Raw genomic sequence first — 24,593 nt, forward strand, 5'->3', positions numbered from 1 at the left:
ACAGACAGATGAACTAGCTTCTAACATGTGATGTCACAGAAAAAATCACATAGCATCCAAAAGGCTGCCCTGATTCACTCTTGCTTTCTAACAAGGAGAACATATAAAAGTCTCATTTTGTTTTGTATGTTTAAAATGGGAAGCTCCAATCCTTGTCAAATAACAGAATCTCTACCAAACATAGGTGGTAGGGTAGATGAAATACTCAGTATTTCACGTTGAACTCGTCTGTTGAACAGACGAGGAAAGCTGAGCATCTAAGAAGTGACACGCCCTCAAGGTGATATTCTTGAGCACTGGTAATGACTTTTCACACCATCATGGTGTACAGAAGCATTTCAGCATGCCAGGAAGGCTGCCCGGAAAGGAAGACTTTTATAAACATAAAATATGCTAAAACATAAAAATCTACAGTATATTATTAATAATGTACATGTCAGAAACTACTGAAGTTGAGATTCTCAAAGCAAAAATAACTTCTTTGATAAGCAGTTAGCTTTTTAAAACATTCTCTTGACAATCGGTGATGGAATAGATCCTTCCTTAATAAGGCTGATAACATTAAGAATTATGCACAGTTTAAATTTTATACTCTTCATGTTTGCTTTATTAATTTCTTTGATGTGAATAATCAGTTGTAGATTGGTTTCATAAATACCACACTAATATCTTTATACTAGGCTTCAGCATGGTACCAAAAAAATAGGTCTAAGAGGGCTGGGAAGGTGGCTCAGTGGTAGAGCGCTTGCCTTGCATGCATGAGGTCCTGGGTTCGATTCTTCAGCACCACATAAGCAAAAAGAAAAAAAAAGCCAGAAGTGGCGCTGTGGCTCAAGTGGTAGAGTGCTAGCCTTGAGCTGAAGAGCTAAGGGACAGTGCCCAGGCCCAGAGTTCAGGCCCCACAACCGGACCCCCCCCCCCCCCCAAAAAAAAAGGTCTAAGAGGTCAGAGCACAATTTTTCTGAGTCTTAGTTCCCTACTCTTACATAAAAAGCTACAAATCTGCCGGGCGCTGGTGGCTCACGCCTGTAATCCTAGCTACTCAGAAGGCTGAGATCTGAGGATCGCGGTTCAAAGCCAGCCCGGGCAGGAGAGACCGTGAGACTCCTATCTCCAATAAACCACCAGAAAACCGGAAGTGGCGCTGTAGCTCAAGTGGTAGAGCGCTCGCTTTGAGCTGAAGAACTGAGGGACAGCGCCCAGGCCCAGAGTTCAAGCCCCACGACCGGCAAAAAAAAAAAAGCTACAAATCTATACGTAATCAAATAGAAATATATTGGCATATCTCTATAATCATAAAGAAACCAATTAATTATGGAATTGAGGCTAAAGTGAAAGAAATAGGAAGGAAGATACCACCTCCTTTACCAAAATAGTATTTGATTTCTCTGTCTAAAATTTCAGGAGGAAAAAAAATACCTTAAAAGCTTATACATTTAAATAATCATTTAGTTAAATGTGATATGTGTGTTTGTATATATATTATATATAGTATATATGTGTATATATACTATATATGATAATATATACTATATATAGTATATGTGTGTATGCTATATATAATATGCATTACTACATATTACATATATATTATATATGTATATTACACACAGATAGCATACATATATGCATAGCAACAGTACCTCTATCTTTAGCCTATTTCAATATGGAAGTTCTGCTTTAGATTTTGTTTGGGAAGACTGTACTACCGGTAGGTGAGAGCGACAAACACTACCACAGACACTCCATGTTGAAGAGTAAGATAGCATTTGGCTTGCAAGAAAAAAAGAGTTCAGTGATTCATTAGCTTACTATTTTTTTGACAATATACTATTTATGTAGTTAGTGTTGTTTCTGAGGCTTGAACTAAGCGACTGAGTACTATCCTTGAGCTTTTTTGCTCAAGGCTAGTTAGTATTCCACCACTGGAGCCACAGCTCTACTTCCAGCTTTTTTTTTTTCGGGTGGTTAATTAAAGATAAGGGTCTAAGGACTTTCCTACTTGGGCTGGCTTTATACGATGATCCTCAGATCTCAGCATCCTTGAGTAGCTAGGATTATAGGTATGAGCTGTCAGCAATCAGCAATGATGTAATTTTTAAGTGGTTAAGAAAATGTTTTAATCTGACTTGTTTTCAAAAACACTTGCAGAAACACTACTTTTCTTATATAAACTAGAATCTAACAACTTCTTGTCCAAAAGGATCCTGGTAAAAAAGAAGCAAAAATGAGTCAAATAATTTTATAATTTGGCTCTGTTTTTCTTAAAAATAATAATATTAGATGAGTTACCCTCATCTCAATATTTCTTCTTTCTCCCAAGCCCTAGATAGTTCATTTGTCACGGACGAGATATAGCAATAAATTACAAAATAAAAATGTGTGTTGGTTCTGGGACTTAACTCAGAGCCAGGGCATTATCTCTTAGCTTCTATTCAAAGTGAGTGTTCTACCATTTGAACCATATCTCCATTTCCAACTTTTTGCTGGTTAATTGGAGATAAAATCTCAAGGACTTTTCTGGCAGGGCTGGCTTCAAATCTCAATCCTAACAAAGACAGGTTGACAAGTGGAAAACTAACAGAAGTTTAATACATGCAGCACGAAGACATGAGGAAATAAGTAATAAGTAACTCAAAGGAGTAATAAGAACTTGAACTTATACATCATCTTTAACAAACTTTGCAGGGAAATGACAGACAAAAGAAAAGGACTTTGAGATGTTTGGGTGACAAATTGTAGATCACCTTACAGAGTTATTTTCCCGTCTTTAGTTACACGTATTAGCTATTTGACATGGGTAAGTTACTTAGATACTCTCTTAGCCTTTGTAAAATGATAACACCACCTTACTTGGCTAAGAGGCTCTGAAATTTTAATAAGCTGTGTATATAAACAAATCTCTCATACCACCTATCATATAGCTAGTACTCAATAACTAGTTTTTCTTCATTTATACCATATATGAGATTAGGAATACATAAAACTATACTGTGCGCATCTAAGCAGTGATAAAACTCATTCCTAGGAGACCATCTACCTTTTTGGTTCACTCTTAAGATACAGATACATTGTACATGGGTACAACAAAGCATCCATGCTTTTTTTTTTTTTTTTTTTTAAGCTAGGCAAGGTACAAGTGCAATAACACAATTCCCTAGTTATTTTTTCTCTCTTCCTTGCACCACTTCTCTCTTTTTCTTTTTTTTGTCAGTCATGGGGCTTGAACTCAGGGTCTAGGTGCTGTCTCTCTTTTTCTTTCTTTTGTCAGTCATGGGTCTTGAACTCAGGGTCTAGGTACTGTCCCTGAGCCTGAGCTCTTTTTGCTATAGGCTAGTGCTCTACCACTTTGAACCACAGCTCCACTTCTGGCTTTTTGGTGGTTAAAGAGTCTCATAGACTTTCCTGCCAAGGCTGACTTTGAACCACAATCCTTAGATCAGTGTCTAGGATTACAGGAGTGAGGCACAAGCAGCCAGGTCCTAGTTATTTCTTTTTTGACTGATAAATGCTTAATAACTTGACACGTTTGTATGATCCAAAAAATGAGCCAGAAAGCCAAGTTAAAAAAATACTGTATATTTTCACTCATATGTAGCAGCTAGACCAAGCTATGCATATTCATGGACATATACCTACATATATATCCATTTTGTATGTAACTACATATAGAGATAGATAGATAGATAGATAGATAGAGCTATAAAGACAGAACATGAATTTAACTAAGGAGCTACTTAGAAGTAGATGAGAAAGGGAAAATTGAATAGTAGAGGGCAAATAATTTTGAGATATAGTTTGGATGATGATGAATACAGTTGAAAGATAATTTACAACTATGAAAATTAACAAGGAAACCCATTGAAACTGTTTTGGAAAGGAAAGAAGGGAGGAAGGATAAAGAGAGAGTGGTAGAGGAGGTAAGACTGAACTTAACATATTGTAAAAAATGTGTGGAAATATAGTAATAATGAAATCCTCCTCTGCATAACTAATATAAGCTAATAACAAGTAAGTCAGATAGAAGTGACAACGAATAGTATCAGTCTCTTGTAAAATACTGAATTGACAGCTTTCTACCATTCAGTTTCTTAATTCTGCCTAATACTATGTTACATGCCTCTGACATAAATAGACCAGATACAGCTTCCAACTTTATAGATTATTCAAGCTACTTGACAAAAAGACTAAATGAAAGTGCAATGAGATTGAACTTAATAAGTCATATTACAGGAAAATGGGTTTCACTAATTTATATTTGGAACTCATACATCAGTGGTAGGAAGTCAAAGAAATAAAAAGGATTCCTAAAAAAATAGTTGTCAAGCCCAGTGCCCAGTGGCTCACACCTGTAATCCTAGCTATTCAGGAGGCTGAAATCTGAGAATCAAGGTTCAAAGCCAGCCTGCGCAGGAAATTCCAGAGTCTCTTATCTCCAATAAACTATTCAAAAAAACTGGAAGTGGTGCTATAGCTCAAGTGGTAGAGTGCTTGCCTTGAGCAAAAGAAGCTCAGGGACAACATCCAGGCCCTGGGTTCAAGTCTCAGGACCAACAAAAACAAACAAAAAACAAACCTGTACAGTTTACCTAGGTGTTTTTTTAAATTTCGTTTTGTTGTTAACTGAGCAATGCCCTGACATCTTATGAAACTTAAGGTCTAACTATTGAAGAAAGGTTTTATTTTGTTGTTTTTACATAAAAGAACATTCCTCTACCCAAAATAATTTAATCATATTCTGAACAGTCTTGGTAGCATAACTGGCACCTGTTCTTGTGGCCAGATCACAATGCAATGCCTTGACTAATGTCAGAGCTTCCTCTATTGCCTCTTTGAAATGTGGTCATTTTGACTATGCTTCCATAACTGCATTGACAAGTAGCTCTAGAGGCTCCTGTTTGTTTCATTGTTGTAATTGTTAGAAAAGTACTATACATAGAAAGTCAGAAATCTGACATTTCTCGTCAGTAGGCTTAGTCATGTATAAATACTTTAAGTGCTTTATTGAGGCATGATTGGTATGCTTAAAGATATAAATATAAAGATATATTTAATGCATATGTGTATTTGGACATAAAATACATATAATGCATATAAATCTACAACTATTATCACTATCAGTATTATAAATTTATTAACCACCTCAAATATTTTCTCTTGTCTCCTTTGACTATTCTTCATTTGTAGTTGGAGCACTTAATATTCTACCATACTTATATGGTTTATATATACTTATGTATACTTTATATATATATCTTATATGTTTATGCTTTTTTTTGAGGGGTGGAGTTCGGTCGTGGGGCCTGAGCTCTGGGTCTGGGTGCCGTCCCTCAGCTCTTCAGCTCAAGGCTAGCACTCTACCACTTGAGCCACAGCGCCACTTCCGGCTTTTTTTTTTCTTTTTGCTTATGTGGTGCTGGGGAATTGAACCCAGGGCCTCAGGCATGCAAGGCAAGTGTTCTACCACTGAGCCACCTTCCCAGCCCCCATGTTTATGTTTTTTATAACAACATTGGATAAATAGAATTTTTTCTCCATGTGACATTAATGATTTGAAAAAAAGGCTTTATTTTCCTCTCTTAAGATAACCATCACTGATTCTGACTCTCTTATATACTGTTGTTCAGAATCCTGCCTGGTGTGCTAAGGACACACTTGTTTAGATGTCTTTCCATATAATATTGCTGTCCACACTGAATAAAACTAGATATGAAAAAACAATTGGACCTTAAGACTCTAGAAAATATCAACTTCTAATGGCATGTTTATCCTATTGATGAAAAGATTGAAGCAGCACATAAGTGACTACTCCCCCAGTCATAAAACTTGCAAGAGGCAGAGCCAGGAAGCCAGGATCTCAGAGCACAGATGCACAGCAGGGAATCCAGCATTTCCTGCACTGCAGTTTGCTATCTTCAGTGAATGGTGCTCATAAAGAAATACTCTTATTAGAAGGACCCTATGCTTCACCATTTTATCTGCACAGAATTGGTCCAGAGCCTGTGCCTACCATCTGCTTGGAAAGAATCTAAGATTCTTAGATTTGAGTTGAGAGGAGTATTGACAGCCTTCCTCAGAATACCCACTTTTAAATATATACTTGTGATAATAAAGCACATCTGCTTCTGAGTTTTTAAGTGGTAAGTACTCTCTTTTTCAAACTGTCTGAGGAGCTTCACCCTTAGCAATTCAGTCCACAGTCCACATAAGAGCTGCTTTCTTGAAACCATTTTGTGACACAGGCTTGAAATGGAATACTACCTTGACTTTTCATCTTCATTCCTGGACAGTAAGTATAAAGCTCTTATTTATTTTCAAGCTTGAGCAGAAGGCACAAACATATGTTAGTAGAAGCTTATTCTTTAAATTTCAAATGGGTCATATTAAAGATATGGCATGTAGGATTAGGCTTTGATCCTCTCAGCTAGACTAGCATTGTGTTGTTTATTTATTTACTTGTGTGTGTTTTGTCATTGTTAAAAATACTGAAGCTAGCCAGGTGCTGGTGGCTCATGCATATAATACTAGTTACTCAGGAGGCTGAGTTCTGAGGATCATGGTTCAAAGTCAGCCCACCAGGAAAATCCATGAGACTCTCATCTCCAATTAACCTCCAGAAATCTGGAACTTTACTATGGTTCAAAGTAGTAGAGCACTACCCTTGAGAAAAAGAGCTCAGGGACAGCACCCAGGCCCTGAGTTAAAACCCCATGATCAACAAAATAAATAAATAAACAAATAAATAAATGACACTAAAAGTGATAAGTTGTGAATTGCTTCTGCCTTCTATGAGCCAACTCCAATTCTTTACTAATTTGCAGTTTCCATCATCTTCGTGTTACACAGAATGCTAGATGCAGTTTAACAGCTGTCACTATGAAAAACATTTTTTTAGTGAGGAGCAATATGGGTCAATATGTGTTAGCAAGTGCATTTATTTCTAAAAAAATGACTATGTCAGGATGAGGACCTTTCTTTAAAATGAACAAGTTATGTTCTATAACTAAGGTGGTAAAAGATACTAAGGAATAATCAACTTAAGCTAGTGTATAGAAACATTGTCACCTAATTAAGAATATACTAAGGGAGTAATGCATTTTGGTTTCTAAAAGAAATGTTAGAGAACACAACAAAAAAGCAAAACCTTATGCTCAAAGAGAAGCATCTGCACCATGGTGGCCTTATTCACAGCTGCCCTCCTTCTTAATTAATATATAATAATCCAATTATGAGTTCAACCTCCTCCTGAACTTCCAACCTGTACATCTATCCTCTTATTGAGTTCCTGAAGTGTCATATACACCTTACCTCAACATGCCCTAAATCACCATTTCATCTCCAATAAAGTTCCTCCTCTTTTATTTCTTATCCTGGCTAATTGTCTCCTGCATCTACCTAGTTACCCAAGTAGACACCTAGGTACCAGTTAGTATGCTCCTTTTATATCCACCTATACCTACTTCACCATTCAAGTCTAGTTAATTCAATTCCTTATTATCTCTCAAAACTATTACTTTTTCTATTACAATTCTGATTCTGAAATCAGTCCTGAAGATGACATTCTAATATCGCTACCATTTACAATATTCAAGTTACTTGAAGTTAATTATACACATATCAGATAATTGTGTATCTTCTTTTGTTCATTTTTTCATCTATTATTCTTTGCGGGGAGGGGGGTTGGGGCAGCTCTGGGACTTGAACTCTGGGCCTGGGTACTGTCCCTGAGCTTTTTTGCTCAAGGCTAGTACTCTACCACTTGAGTCACTCCACTTCTGGCTTTTCAGTGGTTAATTGGAGATGAGATTCTCATGGACTTACCTGCCTAGGCTGGATTCAAACCATGATCGTCAGATGTCAGCCTCCTGAGAAGCTAGGACTATACCCATGAGCCAATGAAGCCTGACTTCATCTATTCTTGTGCCTTCCTTCTAATTCATTTGCCTTTTCTTAATCTGCTAAGACTCAACTCTCAGATCTTACTCCCTGCAGTAACCATTTTCTTAGCCCCCCTGAGCTTGGGAAATGTAGCTTTCTTGTTTGCTTTGTTTTAAACATGCTGCCTTTCCCATAGGTTTGCACCTGAATGAGCGGCCTCACAATCAATGCTTAGGATTATTCCCTCTTGTTTGGGTCATAGGTACCATATTTGTCCCCCAAACTCAGCAGAGGCAGTTACTTGACATAATAGTGTCTATTCTCATAAATATCTGCTGAGATAGTTCAGCTTTCAAAACAGATAACACAACTATTATCAGTGGAAAGTCAGATGACCCTTTTCTGGTTAATAGCTACAACTCATTGTTGGTAGAGCTACTTTTGCTTTCTCTCTCTTTCTTCAGCATTCCAATTCCTAAAGAGAAGCTATACCTAAATGACTCAGATGGTTACTGGTAAGTACTCTGTGGTCTAGATTTGTGGATACAGAACATCATTAAGTGACCTTAAGAATTGCATGCCAAAATGGGCAACAGACCTCCTCATTCTTTAGTTTTTGTGTATCAACTAACATTTAAATTGTTGTCAGGCTTAATTTGTAAATATTAATATGTCTGTCTAAAGAACTACAGGAGCTAACCTCAGAGGGTTAAGTTCCATTGCAATGCTCTAACCAATGAAGTAGGGAAAAGGAGGCACAGGTCCTGCAGGATAAACAGCTCACTCAGCACTTAGTCTTCCTGACACTGTCCTCAGCTACCTCCCTATAAATCCCCTTATATGTAAATTCCAAAAGATTTTTTGGAGGGAGGTAATAGTTCCACTCCCCACTATATCATCTAAAGCACTAGCCCTTGAACAAACCAGATATTCTTCCCACCAATTCTCAGCTAATGAATATTAGCTTCTGAGTGGAAAGTCACTTGACTTGAATCTGGTTTAAATATTGGTACTTTAATATGTTTGAGGTATGTATGTATGTATGTCCTTTAGGACAATGCATCTACTTTCACCTCCTTTCAATGTATATTCCACATATCAAAATGATGTCTCAAAACTGTAGACCAGATAAATTTTCACTTGCTTGAAAGTTAATGGCTTCACACTGTACCCAAATGCAAACAATGCATTACTGCTTATGTCTCTGCTGATCTGGAGATCATACTGACCCAGCCATAGTGGTTTTCTTGGACATATAAAACCTGTTTCACCTCAGGACTTTTTTTTAATTGTCAAGGTGATGTACAGAGGGGTTACAATTACATAGTAAGGTAATAAGCACATTTCTTATCCAACTTGTTAACCCCTCCCTCATTTTCTGTACTTATTATTGCCTGTGATCTTCATATAACTGGATCTACTACATCATTCAACTCCAATTCCATTTGGTTCCATTTGGTTCTCATAACACCATGTTCATTGGAGGGTAGCAACAAAGTAAATTCTCCTGTATTATTTCTTTCAAGACTCTTTTCACTACTTGAAATTGTCTAATTTTTTAGTACATGTGGAAAATATTAGGACAGGATCAGAGTCAAAAGAAGTGATAGCCTTAAGAAACCATTACTGACAAGAAAAAGAAACAAGCACAAGATTCTGGTCATTCATTCATTTTTATCTTAAAATACTGTAATTTTTCAAGACTTTTGAATTTCTTTCAAAGTTGCACTAACGTGCAACTTGAAATACATAGTGCTGCCGGGCGCCCGTGGCTCACGCCTGTAATCCTAGCTACTCAAGAGGCTGAGATCTGAGGATTGAGGTTCAAAGCCAGCCCAGGCACGAAAGTCCATGAGACTCTTAGATCCAATAAACCACTAGAAAACCGGAAGTGGTGCTGTGGCTCAAGTGGTAGAGTGCTTGCCTTGAGCTGAAGAGCTAAGGGACAGCGCCCAAGCCCAGAGTTCAAGCCCCACAACTGACAAAAAAAGAAAAAAAAATACATAGTGCTTTTTCTCTCCCTCAAAGAGGAACACAATACAAAACCTGTGGGTTTGCTGAGGAATAAATCGAGTTACTACTGTGTAGCAGAAGGTAAGTGAGCTTGAACTCTAACCTTTGCCCTTTGCAGTTACTATATGTTATAGCAAGAAAGTTATTCAATTTCATAAAGAAACTGACTAAAAAAAACAGTGTTATTAAAGATGAGGGAATTTGGATTGGAGGCATGGGACAATTACAGATTAATCAAGAAAGCTGGGCAAGCCCTGATTTGTAGCAAAAGATAAAGAAATGTAAAAATACCTTAAAATGCATTCTTTGCTTTTTCCCCCGAGCGAGCCCATTTTTATATACATAAAATAAACAGACTACAGTCTACCTAAATTAGTTTAGCCAGTTAAATGTAGTAATTGTGTAATAATACCATAATTAATAGCAAATAATAAGTTTCCAAAGGTTATTACTAATCTATAATCACCCTCCACTTTGCATCTTGTCACAGAGGAACAGCTTTGATTTTATACTAAATGGTCCATCCATGGTATGTGAGTTTTTACCAGAGGCCTTCAAAAAGGCTCTGGCCACTAATAGACTAGAACCTTCAAAACTATGAGCAAAAATAAAACTTTAGGATTGTACCTCAAGGAACCTTGCTTGGTGGCCAATGCTTGACTCAGTGACATTCTTCATCTGCTCTTTTAAAAATATATTTATTGTTATTATTATTGGTTGTGGGACTTGAATTTAATCTTGACCTTGGTGATTGCTAGACAGGGGCTCCACCATTCAGGAGACCCAGGATTCTAGTCCTCATCTGCTCAATTTTTAACCTTTGTAGTATGTTACTATGTCAGGTAGAAGAGTTCCCACTGCCTATACATGTTCCCGTACATGTTGGTAGTCGCTTTTCCTACTTCCTACCACATCAAGAGGGATCTTAAACTGCTGCTATAAATGAAAAAAAAAGATGTCTGTCTGAGTTAAGGTATAGTAAATATAGTAAGTTTACAACAGAATGTTAAAGGTGAAAGTCATCAAATGCCTTGTTATTCACATAAAAGGATAAAATACCAAACTTGTAAAGATTTTGTATCTTTCAAGTATAAGCAGAGAATTAAGTCACTAATTTCATACTTAGGATTAATAACTTTATGCGTGGTTCTAGGCTCAATCCTAAGGCCTTGTACTCAATAAAGATGTAAGTAAGTGCAATTCTTCTCCCAACCCTTGAGAAGGGGTCTCACCACAATACTCAGGCTGGCCTGAGTTCATGTCTTCCCAAGTAGCTGGAATCACAGACATGTGCTTGAAGGCCTGCTGTTGTTAATGGTATTTTAATATCTTACATATTGAGACTGAGCCTCAATAGTGAAGTTATTCAGTGCAGAACTGACAAAGAAGGACAACAAATTTATTTGGATTCTTTATCTTGAACTTCCACACATCCTTACCCATGTCTACTAGATCCACAATAAATCTCTACTGTGATGCAAGCTCCCACTTCATGAAGAAGTATAGAACTGCCTCAACCAGAAGTAACACATGAAGAAAACAGTTTCGCGGAGCTTTCTTTACATTCTCTGAACAGGAGCTAAGCAAAGTAGGTATTTAAAAGCACTTATTTAGCAAGTAAGGTGTAATACTGTTGTACTGTGCTATCTAAACTCAATCTTCAATACTTAATAGCTGTCAGTAAGGTGAGTAGAGGGGAAAAAGTAGGATATTAACATTGTCTGAGGCTGTTCTTATCACTGACAATTTTAACGGGGAGGTTTTAAAGAGTATGATTACTGAAATAAAACCTTTTTTGTAAGCATAATCTATGGAAAAAGATTTGCATTTCCTTTATAAACAATTAACGGATATTAACCAAAAGCAGGAATAGGATGGCTTCTCTAATATAAAACTTGAAAACAAAGCACAGACCTTTAATGAAAAAAATCAGCACTACTTCAACATTGCTTTTGGTGGGTACCATTTACTTAAGTAGCACAATAGGAAGAAGAATGAGGTTAATTTTTTTATCCTTTTCTGTTCTACAATAATTTTTGGAATCTAGTGCTCTATTCACCAATTCTGGAGATAGAGATATTTGCAGAACATGCAAAAATGCCCTTTCAACTTGTAGAGATCCAGCCAGGCATGATTACAGCCATCTCGAGTAATAGGGCATTTTGCCTGCCAATTAGCCCTGGCATACATTTCAAACACTTACAGGGTAAACAAAGTCATTTTGTCAGCTAAGTATTAAGTGCTGGCCACTACTGCCTGGAATCTATACTAATTGACATTGGGTTACATATTAACAATATTTTTTGAAACAGTCCAGGTTGGCAGCAACTTATGATTTTCTAGTTAGTATATAAACCTCCTCTGCCTCATGATATGGGAATCATCTAGTTCTGCTCTCACCCAAAATATATTACTCTCTCAAAATTCCTAATGAGTAGCACTTTGTGCAATCCTAGATCTCTGTTTAGTCTTTTGACATCTTCCATATTTTGGGTTTTTTTTGGTGCTGTTCCCTGGGCTTGAACTCTGGACTTGGATACTGCTCCTGAGCTTTTTTGCTCAAGGTTAGTGCTCTACCACTTGATCCACAGTTCCACTTCCAACTTTCTGGTGGTTAACTGGAGATAAGAGGCTCATGGGCTTTCCTGCCTGGACTGGCTTCAAACCATGATCCTCAGATCTCAGCCTCCTGAGTAGTTAGAATTACAGGGCTTGAGCCACTGGTACCTGACACCTTCTACTTTTGGTAGCTGGTTCCCATACACTGGGACCAGATTTTTCCCAAACACTATTCTAATGAATAAAAAGTAAGCCTCAGACTATTCTTAAGACATTAATAGTGTATTTGGAGAATGTAAAGACAAACACGAGCAGCTTTTAAATAACAACAACCAAAGACAATATATTAGTGCCCATACAACTGATAGATGGGGAAATTTCACTAGATGTTTGTTTTAAATAGAAACAATCCAGAATACCTTTTAAAGGATTTGGGTTTATGTTACAATATACAAGCCAGGTAGGCTCTGTATTACACAAAGAAAACTTAAGTTGATATGTGAGATAAAGATGCTTTCAGAATGTAGTGCTACAGTTTAGCTCTAAATGAACCCAGTATAATACTCAAGGACACAATGTATAGATGTGCAGATCATAGTCTATATGAATGATGCCCCTAGGAGTTGTGTTATATACAAGTTAACAGGATTACAAAAAAATAATGCTAATGAAAAAACAAAGGCCTCTGAAGATTTTATATTGGGTCAGCAAAGATACAAAATTGAAACGCGTTATTACACAAATTAGGAACTGCTTTTTTTGGAAAGCGAATTGATGATTTCAAAGATGAGAGTTTAATGGAAAACTGCAGAAGATTTAAGGAGTCTTATGTTTTTAGAAGAGGAAGAGGAGGAGGAGAAGCTCTCCAGAGAAGGCAAAGAAGTAAAAGACCTAAAGAACTGTGGAAACCCAGATGGAACCATATGTACAATGATTTTTTTCCCCTGATCAGTCTAACAAGAAGGTTGTCACTAAGTGGGAGGATAACCATGAAAACTTCTGTTTTTATATTCAATCATATGCTGTTTTTTTTTCTCAGAAGCTTCAATTCCTTAAAAAAGCAAGATTAATATTTTACTTTGCTCAGTTTCTACAATTTAGTGCCTATGCTTCTATTTCCTCTAGTTACTGAAATTTCAAGTTGTAAAAGCAACTGTTTTATGAAAAGAATACTTTTCACTTAGTATATTTTTTTTCCAAGTTTTTCCATTTCCTTACAAAAGGGGCAATGTCATTATTTCTGAAGAAAGCACAGAATTCCATTGTGTATATATACCATATTTTCTTGATCCATTCATCCACTGAGGGGCATCTAGGCTGATTCCATATCTGAGCAGTGGTAAACAATGATGCAATGAACATGGTTGTGCTGGTGGCTTTAGTGTGGCCTGGTTTGTTGTCAATTGGATAAATGCCCAGCAGTAGGATTTCTGGGTCATAGGGAAGCTCTATGTTTAGTCTTTTGAGGAACCTCCATATTGCTTTCCAGAGTAGGAGAGAATGAGGGATAGGGTGACACTGTTCAAAAGGAAATGTACTCATTACTTGACTTATTAACTGTAACTCCTCTGTACATCACCTTTACAATAAAGTTTTTTTTTTTTTTTTTTAGGTCCGGTCGTGGGGCCTGAACTCTGGGCCTGGGCGCTGTCCCTCAGCTCTTCAGCTCAAGGCTAGCGCTCTACCACTTGAGCCACAACGCTACTTCCGGCTTTCTTTTTTGCTTATGTGGTGCTGAAGAATAGAACCCAGGGCCTCTGGCATGCAAGGCAAGTGCTCTACCACTGAGCCACCTTCCCAGCCCCTACAATAAAGTTTTAAAAATTAAAAAAAGAATATGTTTAATGTGCAAAGGGCTATTCAGGTAATCTCTATCTTCTCTAGTAAGTTTGGATAATTTGTGTTAAGAGATTTGTTCATATTATTTATCAAATTTATTACCATAAAACTTTATTCCTTCTTTATCCTTTTATCCTTTTTAATTTCTTCTTCTTAATATCGATAATTTGTAAATTTCTAAATTTTCCCCAAGTCTGTGATTTTATTATGTAGATAATCTACCATCTTGATAATGTTTTCTTCTTTGAGCCACTTTGAAATTGTTTTTTCCTTTTAAGATTTCTTTTCTATTGAACAGTTTTTCCATTGTTGCCTTATTAGCTCTCTTTGTTTTATTACAGTGATTGCTTACTTTCACATTTTTGATAATTCAAATCTACTACAGATGAGTTCATTTAGCTTTTGTATGCTATATAGTATTTACTGTAGTTTTTGATAGATATCTGTCTTTTTTACTTTGTTTCATGCTTTAAGATGCTGCTTCACTAACTTTATTGTTTCTAAGGAGAAATCTGTCACATTTATCTTTATTCTTTTTATGTATTTTCTTTTTATCCCACTGGTTTTGAACAGTGTAATTATGATATGCTGTAATGTAATTTTTTCATGTTTCTCTTATTTGGAAACCACCATCCTTCTTGGATCTATATATTTAGAGTTTTCACCAAATTTGGTAAAACACTAGCCATTGTTTCTTCAAAAACATGTCATCCTCCTTACTTCTTCCTTCAGGTTCTCCAGTTGTACCCATTAAAGATTTTGAAGCATCTCACAGTTCACTGATTCTCTTGTTTTTCTTTTAAAATTCATTTTCTTTTTGTACTTAGTTTGGAGTAGTTTTAATTCCTCTGACTTCAAGTTCACAATCTTTTGTTTTGCAATGTTTTATCCACCTTGATCCTATCTAATGAATTTCTTAGTTCTACATGACAGTATAATTTCTGTCTCTTGAGGTTAAATTTGGTTCTTTTTTAGGTCTTTTTTACTCTACTTAGCTTTTTGAACATATGGAATAAGGTTATCATTATAGTATCAATGTCTGTATCTACTAATTATAATATTAGGATCAATTTGATTGGTTGATTGTTCTCTTCACTAGGAAGTAAAATCTGCTTTAAACACACAGATGAAAATGTGATCTAAAAGACAATAAGTTAAGGATTAATGATCCCAACCAGGGATGATTCTCCTCTAGAGACATTTGGCATTGTCTAGAGACATTCCTTGTTACAATTGGAGAGGTGCTACTAACATCTAGTAGGTAGAGGTCAAGAGTATTGTTAAATATCCTATAATACATAGGATAATCACCCACAACAAAGAATCAACTGGCTGCATAAGTCAACAGAAGAGATTAGGAAACCCTGTATAGAACAATAGTATGCAAGGCCAATAGGTTTGCTGATGATCTCATAGAATTAAACTGTATATGTCTGGCCTACCTCCCATCTTTATGTACATAATGTATCATAAAAAAAGAAATGTGGCATGGCCATTTAATTCTTCAAATGTTGCTTGACTCCTTTGTAAAGGGGTTATATCCCCATAATAAACTCATCATAAGTTGAAAGGATCTCTATCATTCACAATTTTATATTATTCACAATTAGGATTTCTCAGCCCCAACACTAAATGAGTCACAATGCAAAGATTAAATTAAGAATATTGCCTATCAGTGTCTCCTTCTCTTTTCCCACCTTTTAAATCACCCACAATTTGTTAGAATGTGCCCTGCCTTTCTGCTTGTCTGTGTTTTTTTTCTTTTAAATTTCTTTTTTATGTATATTTTATTGTAAAGATACTGTACAGAGGGGCTATATAATGAGTATATTTCCTATCAAGCATTGTTATCCCCTCCTTTATCTGTTTGTCTGCTTTCTTACTTACTCAATAAAGCTCTACCAAGTTTTCATACCATAAAGAAAGAGAATATTGCCTATCACTCAAGTTTGTAGTTTTAGCTAGCTTTGTGCATATGATAATATAAAATAATGTTTATTGAAATGAGCTCCAAGAGATGGAAACAAGAGGGTTTGTTATTTTTCTTTTTGTTTTGTGTTTTTTTCTCCTTTGTTGCTGTTTTTTATTTCTGTACTTTTTGTCTTGTATGTAAGTTTATCTGTTTTGAGGAGGGTAAGGAGGAGCAGAGAAATGGTGACACAAAGGGTGAACAAATGCAGCAGTGATATTCTCTAGAAACTATGTTGAAAATGAATGATACAACTTGTTGGGAGTAATGGGTAGAGAAGGAAAAAGTAGGAGAAAACGAGAGTAGAGGTGACACTATTCAAAAAGAAATGTATTCGCTACTTGACTTATATAACTGTAACATCTGTACATCACCTTTACAAAAAAATAAAGAAAATGAACAAAAAGGAGAAGAGATGGACCACTACAAATAAACAAAAATAAAAAAGCAAAAGTTAACTCTATCTAGAAGAAATCTTTTGATCTGTTTACTCAGAAGGGCCTGGAAACAAACGATCTGTTGTCTAAAACAACACTGACCTGATCAATTCCCAAAAGAAATAAAAAGCAAACATAGAAGAAAAGTCCATATTTTATCACTAAAGAAATTTAGGGGTGTGTGAGTGTGTGTGTGTGTGTGTGTGTGTGTGTGTGTGTGTGTGTGTGTGTGTGTGTGTGTGTGTGTGTGTGTGTGTGTGTGTGTGTGTGTGTTTTAATGGCGATAAAATTCCTGGTCTTGTACATACTAAGTAAATACTCTTAACAATGAACTACATTCCCAGCTTATAGGCTTCCAAATCTACAAAGAGCAAATGCTGAAAGCTGTTCAGCATCCTATATGGTATATTCTCTAATTCCATCTTTAAATATTTCCACAGAGTACAATGGATTGTAGTGTAGTTCCTAGAGATAGGAACTTAAAGACAGCTAGATGTGCTAGCCAAGAAATCTCTTCTGCTGCTATAGCAGGGAGTCCTGAAACTCCTATGGACCACTAACTGTGACATGTTTTGCAATCTTCTTTTATTTGAATGGCAACTTCTACAGCAGCTATATTGTTCCTAATACTTTTGTACACTGGGTATGAAATAAGCAGATAGCTTATCACTGGATGATAAAAAAAAATGTGTACTATCCAGATGCTCTTGATGTAAACAGATGCAGCCTAGGAATAAAAGAGGTTGCAGATATTGTATGTCCAGCCTGATAGACTGTGACAGATTATAATAGGTCTCTAAAATACATCTTTGCTTCCTCACATAGTTCTCTTGCAGCTCAGTGTGGCTATAGACCAATGGAACATGAATCAAAGCATGATATTCAACTTCCTTACCATTTGCCTAAAAAGAAATGGGTTGTCATCACTGTTCCTTGAAATTTACCTCCCTGCTAGATTGGAACCTGGATGAGACAATGATTTAGCTTAAACATGTACATGAGGACAATATCCTTGGTGACAATGGATCAAAAACACATACTAACTCAGTGTCAGAATGATCTCATGGAACTAAATCACTAGTTTTTCTGGACACATCTTCACTTCTCTGAACTGGTATTTGTTAGAGAAATTTGCTATTTTATTCATAACATCATGTTTTATGGTTTCTTTTATTTATTCTTTATCTTTGAAAAATAGAAATAAAAATCGTATCACTCAGGGTTACAAACACCACAAATAAATGACTTTGTCAAAATTAAATTCCCTCAAAGGAAAACAACAAAAGACAAAAGAGCAAGCAAGCTCACAGAGTTACAGTTATTGTATATGCAGTAAAGCAAGCTTCTAAGTCTATTCTCAACATATATAAACCAAATATTAAATAAATTAGTTTATGCTTCAGTTGAATTTCTTCTGACTGGTTATACTATTGATTTTCACAGTAAGCCATCAACACTATAATGAGTAAAAGTAGTCTACTTTATACTGGAAAGAAATACCAGTAACTTTTACAGCTAACAAGGGTCTTAAAAATTATTGAGCAGTGACATTCTCTGACAAAAGTCTTTTGGTAATATTTCCCTATGATTAGTTCATACACAGTGATTGATCAGAGTAAAATGGAGTGTGGCTAGAGCATTAGACACTAGTCAAGGATGACTTCATACATCTGAGATGATGAAAAACAGCAGATCAGCAGCATTCAGCAGTCAAGTCTTTTTCTAGCCAGTCAAAAGCAAAGAATATTTTAATTATATGACCATTTCTGACAGCATGTTCATTTTTCTTAGACTAGATTCAATAATTTGTTGATATAATGACTAAGATTCTCTGACTCTGCTTCTGTTATAATCAACCAATGGCACATTTTAATTGGGACAAATATTGTCAGGGGTGCAAGTCTTCAAACTATTTGGATAAAAATCTTTTTCTCTCATAGTATAGTATCAATATCGATTTATAAAGTAAAGGCTAATTTGAAAGGTTTTCCTCCAGTACAATGTGGAAAAAGCATGGGATTCTCTCTCTCTCTCCCTCTCTCTCTCTCTCTCTTTCTCTCTCTTTGTGTGTGTGAAGGGGGAGGTGGCTTGAAATCAAAGCCTGGGCACTGTGCCTAAGCTCTTTTGCTCAAGGCTAGCACTCTACCACTTTGAGACACAGTGCCACTTCGAGCTTTCTGCTGGCTAATTAAAAATAAGAGTCTCACAAACTTTCCTGCCTGGGCTGGCTTTGCAGATCTCAGCCTTCTGAGTAGCAAGTATTACAGGTGTGAGCCATCAATGCCTGGCTTAACCATGGAATTTTGAATGTGAGTGAGTAGTAAGAAGGATAATAATTTCTTCTTCCTGGAATAGTGAGAAGGTTTAAAACACACACACACATACATAGTGATAACTGTACAACAATGCACTGGAAGACCATGGAGCAGAACGCTTTTTAAGTATTTAAGTCAAAATGGTATATTTCATGTTTGAAATTCATGTTCCATATTATACTGCCATAGAATGAAAAAAAATAAAGTGAGAGAGACTAGTTTAAAAGTGCTTAAAACAGTAACAGGCAAATTTATACAGACATGTTTGTACATTTTAGGCACTTATAAGTAGCACATGTATTATTATTAATTTGCTTATTAACTTTAAAACGCATTTAGGAGCTCCTCAACAACTTTTTTTGTTAAGCCAGGTACATTGGTTCAGGTCTATCATTCTAACTGCTCGGGTGGATGCAATCCTCAGATTTTAGTTCAAAGCTAGCCAGGACAGACAAATCCTTGAGACTCTTGTCTCTAATTAATTAGTAAAAAGACAAATGTGGATGTATAGCTCAAGTGGTAAAGTGCTAGCTGTTGTGAAAAACTGAGCAAAAGTGTAAGATCCAGAGTATTATATAAATCTTTAAATTCTTCTTCAGCAATGCAGACAAAGATAAACTTAGGCAAGTATTTAAACAAATGTGCTAATTGTAAGATTTTTATCTATTTATTAAGGGACAGAGATAGTCATATAAGACATACATATAATAGAAGCCAATAGCTCTCATACTTGTAATCCTAGTTTCTCCTGAGGTTGAAATCCAAAAGATCTCAGTTCCAAGCTAGCCTGTGCAGGCAAATCTCAGACTCTGTCTCCAAAATAACTAGCAAAAAGCTGCACTGGAGATGTGGCTCAAGTGGTAGAGCATCAGCCTAACAAGTAACCTAACCAGCAAGCTAAGTAAGTCATGCCAAATTCAAATCCTAGCACTGACACACATATATACATTCATACATCTACACACTTACACTAAAAACTACATACACTCGTGTCTATACTCACACATATATACATATGGCAGTCAGAATAGATTGTCAGTCTGAATGGCAGAAATTTAAAGCCTTAGAAATCATATTTTCTTGCCCTTTTATAAAAAAGGAAATTAAGTGCTAGACAATTTGATTAATCTGTGGTTTCATATGAAAGTGAGTCGGAAGATAATTAAAGCCCTTTATTACCTAGGTCTGTGAATTACCCTCAAATGCACCATAGCAAAAGACCTGCTTCAAATATTTCCCTTCATATTTCTTTTGCATTTCACCTTGCCTGAAATTTCCTGTTCTCAATTCAGTTGTTATCTTCAGCCATTCTTTCTAGTTCCCCTAGACTCTGTCTTTAGAGTACCAAAGTTCCCTTTTTAAAATCCAGGAGACAGAATTAGAACTACCTATTTGTCTGCCTCCTCTATTAAACCCAACACAACTTATGGACACTGAACGTATGCAAAACTAAGACCTGACAATACAGTAGGTCCTCTCAGAATGTTGATAAAAGAAACTAATTACCATCACTGACCTCTCCAAAGGGAAGCAGGAAAGACAGGCACAAGGGCATAGGTGAGACGTTAGCCTTGCACTGAAAGCTTAACATTTTTTAAAAAAGGTTAAAAATAGAGACATTTTTAAGTAAAAGGTTGAAAACTCAAATGAGTTTATGCTGAGTACGTATTTTGATCACAAAAATAGGGCAAGAAGGAAATTGAATTTTTATTATTCTGTCCCTATCAAATGACCTCATGCTTCTTAGGATAGTACTTAGAATATCTTAGGATACTACTTAGAGTATAGTGTGTTTATTCAACCATCCTTTCTTCTTGGCATTTTGAACTGTGTCATAAGAAATAAATATTGAGACATTGCTTCAACAAACATATAATTTAATATATGAATGGTACTCAGAAGACTTTTTACTGATATAAATCCCTAATTCATAAATCAATTATTTCTGAAACTTTGAAATTTCTTAAATATCTTGAAATAGAAGCTCTGTATTTATATTTGTTGGCTTGTTTTAGCACTTACTAGCCTGTATCTTAAATCTAATATACCATGAAAGTGAGGATACAACTGAGCAAAGTTAAAAAACAATTCAAACAACCAATGATGCTGGGAGATGAAACCAAAATAAAAGGATACCCACCTCACAGAATTAAAAATGCTGTGTACCATTATACAGTATTTCCATATCAAGGAGCAGTGCATTACTGCCACCATCTGGAAAGCAGGTATTACTTCACAAAAGAACAAAGTATCCTAACAATGTTAATTTTTCTTTTTTTGTTTGTTTTCAGGTCTTCTGACTTATGATCTGAGCTCCAACTGCATTCTCAACTTCAGCCCTTCTTATGTCACACAACAAAGTACCCAACAATCAAGTTGGTGTATAAATCACTAGGGAAAACTAAAACACCACTTTCTAGTTTCAAAATATGTTGTTCTCCACTGTCTCTCCTCTCTGTAAGTTATTCAAAGTCCTGCACAGAGTGACAGGTAGATCCCCTCTCTCTAGAGTTAGTTCTTTTCAATACTAGAAGAAAGGAAAACGAAAATTATCCTTTGGAAGGTTAAAGCAACAAATAATCACTCCAGTGCTAAGTTATAACCTTTTGTTTGGTTTTTGAGGGTCAAATAAAGTGATTGAGTCTAGAGACTGTTTATGTTGTTATTCGCTACTAATCCTATTTCTCCACTCCTCTTTGGCCATTTGAAGATAGCAATGGTGGATGAATTATGCCTTATGGTTATAGTTTGGATACAGAAGACTTCTCAAAGGGATTATTCCTTATTATCTTTCTTTTCCTCTCTTTTGGAAGAGTTATGTTTCCCTGTGCCTGTCCCACCACTGTATTTTGGAAGTATGAAATTTCATTTTCATCTTTAGAAGGCCTGACACTTTGGTTTGCCCTGACCCTCTGAAGTGGGTTTCAATAGGATTATGTGATTGTATATTTGAATAATGGTGCAGGCTGGCAGGGAATTAAAACGTTGCCACTCAGGAATAAGCAAGACCAATGTCCTGTCCTTTGGATTAAAAGTGGATGTTGCTGGGCATGCATGGCTCACACCTGTAATACTAGCTACTCAGGAGGCTGAGACCTGAGGATCATAATTCAAAGCCAGCCCAGGCAGAGAAGTACTGGCCAGACTCTTAGCTCCAATTAACCACTCAAAAACCAGAAGTGGAGCTGTGGCTCAAAGTGGTAGGGTACTAGCTTTGAGTAAACGAGCTCAGGGACAGACTAGGCCCTGAGTTCAAGCCCCACAATAAACCAAAGAAAAAAGTGTTTGTTTTTGCTTAGGGAACTTTACCCATGAGAGCAAAGAGAAATGGATAGCTTGCTATTAGGCCACACAGTCTTTCTTGTTTTCCCCAGATGACAAAACAACACTTAGTATTAGGTACTAAGGCTCATGCATTGCTGATGGGGATGTGATGGTGCAGCTTCTTTCAAAAACTGTGATAGTTTTTTTTTTTGGGGGGGGGGGAGGGGTCAGGTCATGGGGCCTGAACTCTGGGCCTGGGCGCTGTCCCTCAGCTCTTCAGCTCAAGGCCAGTGCTCTACCACTTGAGCCACAGCGCCACTTCCAGGTTTTTTCTTTTTGCTTATGTGGTGCTGAGGAATCGAACCCAGGGTCTCAGGCATGCAAGACAAGCGCTCTACCACTGAGCCACCTTCCCAGCCCTGTGGTAGTTTCTTGAAAAGATAACTATCGGTTTTTATATATGATCCACCAATTCTAATTGTAGGCTTATATATACATATATATATATATATATTTATATACATACATACATACTAAAGAGAATTGAAAAATATATATGCACAAAGTAGTAGCTCATGCCTGTAATACTAGCTTTTCAGGAGACTGAGATGTGAGGATTACGGTTTAAAGGCAGCTCCTGCAGGAAAGTCCATGAGACTCTTATCTCCAATTAACACCAGAAAACCAGAAGTAGCACTGTGGCTCAAGTGGTAGAGCAATCCCCTTGAACTGAAAAGCTCAGGACATTGCCCAATCCCAGAGTTCAAGCCCCATAACCAACAACAACAACAACAAAAAAGATGTGATTTGATATTACTACAACTACAGCAAATCACTCTTATAGCTGCCTTTTATGTGATTTCTAGCCCAACATCGGTAGATCTAGGAAATGCAGGCAACTTTAAAGCAAACTGAGTAACAGGGACACTCATTACATATCTGTGCTATTTTTAAAAATTACAAATTCATCACCAAGACAAAAGGCTTTAGGCAGTCTTGGATTTGGTTTACTTAACATTCACGTGGGTAGTGGCCACTAGATTAGTACCGAAAACACAGAAAATGCTCAAAAAAGCTAGTTCTCTTTCTGAGACCCTCATCGCAAGAGATAACTTATAATAATCTAATAGAGACTTCAGAAAATCCCACTATAGCTTTACTAAAAATTAGTTATGTTAGGTTCAGAATCAGAAGCACTTTAAACTTGCCCAAAATTGTTTATTTTTATATAAGCATACATATGTATTATTTTACCTGGCACAGTAGATTAAAAGCTAGAAGTCAGTTACTGTTAAATATTTTGTAGATTCTTTTGGCTAGGTAGCAGCTATCAGATCAATGAAGTTCACTTCAATTTGTCCTTATTGGTACTGTCTCTATGAGGAAACTGTGTAAGGATTTATACCAGATAGAGATATAAACATAGCCTACTACAGTGAGAAGGCTTTCTTTCTATCTTATCTAGCTAAACTTTCTAAGATGATGTTTGAAGAGTATCCAGGCATTGCTAGAGAAGGTATATTCTCTGGTAGAACAGCCTTTGTTCATGTGATATGAAGCTTAAAACACTAATAAGTAAATGATAATAAGACAAAAAAAGTCACTATGTCAATTAAGAAGATAAGCAAAATGTTCAGTATTGAGCTGACACAAAGTAAAGACTTGAACTTGATATCCAGAGAGACTGTCTTGAATTAGCCAAAGACAGACTAAGCATTTGTTGAGAATACATGAGCTACCAGAGATATTTTGGAAAAGATTTAATATCTGAGAGTAAAAAAGAAAATTGAACATGATAGAAAAAATAAGAACTTTGTTGGACTACCTTACTCATGATTCTATATTACTTTTAGTCTAACTTATATAAGACTCTGCTTAAAGCAGTACAGTCTTAAGAAATTACACAATAATAATAATAAAAAAACTGTTACCCTACCCCTGCTGAGAGGACATATTAGAAATTGTTTTGGTTTTGAAGTTTTTGAATAACAAGAAAATAAATTCATGGTCAAGATTCATGGCTTAAGACATATAAGCAAATGTTTGTGTTATTTTATTTAAAATGTTTACAAATATTTTCCTGACTTCTACAAATAGCTTTGGCTTAACATCTGCTCATATATAAACACAAAATGATATAATAATTTAACTTTGTAACCAGTAATGAGGAACAGTACCCTATTTTTTGAGCTTCAGAGGAATCTTCTGAGAATCAGGTATATTTAAATGTATCTATAGTTAAGTCTTAAGGTGCGCCAAAGGCATCAAGAGGCCCACCCAAGATAGCTCAGAGATTCTAGAGAATGATGAACAATCTAA

General features: G+C 36.2%; 1 protein-coding gene across 5 annotated transcripts in view; it reads right to left on the reverse strand.

Annotated features, from left to right (window-relative positions):
• Rabgap1l (RAB GTPase activating protein 1 like) overlaps positions 1-24,593 on the reverse strand; it is a 466,677-nt gene that overhangs the window by 122,627 nt on the left and 319,457 nt on the right. The gene's annotated exons all lie outside the window — the stretch shown is intronic.

This window comes from Dipodomys spectabilis, unplaced genomic scaffold, assembly GCF_019054845.1.
Source record: "Dipodomys spectabilis isolate Male_0828 unplaced genomic scaffold, ASM1905484v1 ptg000019l, whole genome shotgun sequence".
Classification (NCBI taxonomy): Eukaryota; Metazoa; Chordata; class Mammalia; order Rodentia; family Heteromyidae; genus Dipodomys; species Dipodomys spectabilis.